At 41.9% G+C, this 2,992-nt stretch overlaps 1 protein-coding gene across 3 annotated transcripts in view; it reads right to left on the bottom strand.

Annotated features, from left to right (window-relative positions):
* Insr (insulin receptor) overlaps positions 1-2,992 on the bottom strand; it is a 137,134-nt gene that overhangs the window by 29,233 nt on the left and 104,909 nt on the right. The window lies entirely within an intron of this gene.

Genomic DNA, 2,992 nt, shown 5'->3' with positions numbered 1-2,992 from the left:
CAGCCCTCACTGGGACATTTACACCCTCCCACAGACTCAGCCCTCACTGGGACATTTACACTCCCCATAGACTCAGCCCTCACTGGGACATTTACACTCTCTACAAAAAGGCCCAAGGAACATCATGGAAGGGAAGACTTAGCCCAGCATGGCCTTGACTCCCAGCAACACTTCTATCTCTGCATCTCACTTGAGATAATTGGATCTAAAGCCACAAACTAAAGACTGAGCATATTGTCCTTTCATCCCTCATTATGTACAATAGCCTTCTTAAGTGAAAAAAGAAAACAGCTTATTTATTAAGCCTCAATTAGACCCATTCATTTTAGTGAGCCTGAGATAACTTCTATACAGTCACAACTGAACCTGACAAAATAACCAGAATCCTCATGCCTCACAACTCACACTGGGGGAGTCATATCTGGACATCTGAAGACCATGTGCACTCATCAAACACGCCAATGGGCAGAGAATGCATTTTGTTCTACTGAAATTTTTATTTATTTATTTTTTTGTTTGTTTTTCGAGACAGGGTTTCTCTGTGGCTTTGAAATTTTTATTTTTAATGTTTATTATTATATTATTTTGTGGGGGTGTATTTTTCACTTTCAGTCAGTACTCTCAAATACAGAGCCATCTCTCCAGCCCCTGCAGTTTTTAAGATTGAAGATCTATACCAGCTTTACTTTGGATAAGCCTACAAGCTACATGTTGGCCTTTTCTAGCAAAAAGGAAAAGGTTTTGTGTTTATTTAATTTTTGAAGTGTTGGAAATTAAACTTTACTTTTGCAGTATTGGGTACTAAATCTTGTTTTATCTTATTTTCATGTGTTTTAATTTTGCACTGCTTGATACTGAGCCCTTTGCTCGGTTGCAGTCACTGTTTTACTTTGTTTTTGCAGTACTGTGGGTTCAGCCATTCCTCTGCTTTCCATTTAATCTCATTTCTGCAGTGGGAAAGACTAAACCTATAACTTTATGCATTCATGTATTTATTTACTTTGGTTTTTTGAGTCAGGGTGTCTCTGTGTAGCCCTGACTGTCTTAGAATTCACGCTGTAGACAAGACTGACCTCGAACTCAAAGATCCTCCTGCCTCTGCCTCCCAAGTGCTGAGACTGAAGGAATGCACAGCCAACACCTGGCTGATTACTATATTTTGCAGTATCTGATATTGAACTCTTGTTTTTCCTTTCTTTATTTTATCTTATTTTTAGGGTATTGAAGGTTGAACTCAAGGTCAGGCACATGCTACATAAGTAATCTGCCAGTGCACTAAAACCTTCCAGCTCAATGAAGTACTTTAAATAGATCTAACAGGTAATTAGAGGTTTCTCAGAAAGATGTCTGCAATTGCTCACCAACTGCAGTACAGTGTGAGGACAGCTTTTTAAAGATTTAGTTTCACTAGTTTCAGGGGAGGGCATACACGTGCATATAGTGCCCACGGAGGCCAGAAGAGGGCAAGAGATCCCCCAGAGCTACAGGTGCTGGTGGTTGTGAGCCATATGGGTGCTGGGAACTAAACCCCAATCCTATGGAAGGACAGCAAATGCTCTTAGCCACTGAGCCATCTCTCTGACCCCAACCTAATTTTTATATGCACTAGAAAACCAACACTTTTGTGTGAATTTACTTAAATGCTACAATGGCTTGAATGTTTTACCCACAAGATCTCTAAGGTACTCAGCATCCCAATAGGATACTATAACAATAAAATAAAGGGCTGAAGAGATGGCTCAGTGGTTAGTAGCACTGGCTGCTATTACAGAGACAGTTCAGTTCCCAGCATCTACATGGCAGCTCACAACTGTCCATAACTCCTGTTCCAGAGAATCTGATGTCCGCTTCTGGCATCTCCTGGCACCAGGCAGTTACATGGTGCATAGACGTATATGAGGGCAAAATATCTAACCATATTAAAATAAAAATAAGTAAATCCTCAAACGTTATATCAAGTGAAAAGCCACTGTGTTGATGAATGACTTCTGACAAAGAATATCAACTGAGCCCTCTACTCCATTCAGAAACGTGACTTCATTATTCAGCAATCCCACACTAAACCAGTGAGCTCAACCAGAGAATGCTGCCATGGCTACTCTGGAAGCTGAGCTGTTCCTGCTGTGGAGTAGGGTGAGTTCAGGAATTCTCCTCACATCGTACCATGTCCAGAATGCTCCTCACCCCACTGAGCAATCTATCCCCAAATATCAACTGGGGATGAGAAATTCAGCTTAGGGTGTGGGCCACACAATTCATGAGCTTCACGGACAACAGATTATATTTCAATTGGCCACTAGAGGTCAGATCTAGCCTGGAAATAGAGACAGACAGTGCTAGAAATTCTTGCCTGCTGCTGTGAACAAGGTCACAGCCTCAGGCGGAGAAGCCGTCACTGGGGAAAACCGTTGTGTCATCAAATGGCCTTCAAAGTGCCTGTTTAGCTCCTCACTGATTTGTGCTGCTCTCAGCCTTGGTGAGAGAAGCTTCTCATTGCAGTGAGCAGTGGTTAAGGCATTGACTCTCATCACTGTTCAAAGTGGTGAGAGTAAGTGCCTGGCTGCTCAGCTAGGACTAGCTGGGACATTAGATCAGCCCCACCCCAACGTCTCTGCAGTGAAAAACCTGTTTAAGAGTCAAACAGTGAGGAATATTGTCCTCTGGACACGACATGGCCATTGTGCTCACAAACCCACAGCAGTTATCGTTACTTACACAAGACCTACACAAGATCAAGCCAGTTAAAAATTCCAACATGGGGTTGGGGCCCTGCCTGAGAAATTATTGTCAGTTGATGGCTACTGGGGAAGGAGAGTCACTTTCCTTTGGAGTTGTGATCAGTGGTAGGTCAACATACATCAAAGAAAGGCCCCACACTTGTTCATAAATTGATAGCACTAATTCAATTCAGAGGGTTAAAAAATAAATATGTATTTTATTAAATCCTTCAAAGCAGCCCCTACCTGTCTCTCTCTTTTTTTTTTTTTTTTTT

Source organism: Microtus ochrogaster, unplaced genomic scaffold, assembly GCF_000317375.1.
Source record: "Microtus ochrogaster isolate Prairie Vole_2 unplaced genomic scaffold, MicOch1.0 UNK125, whole genome shotgun sequence".
Classification (NCBI taxonomy): domain Eukaryota; kingdom Metazoa; phylum Chordata; class Mammalia; order Rodentia; family Cricetidae; genus Microtus; species Microtus ochrogaster.
Note: the sequence above shows the minus strand (reverse complement) of the source record. Positions and strands in the feature narration are given on the sequence as shown.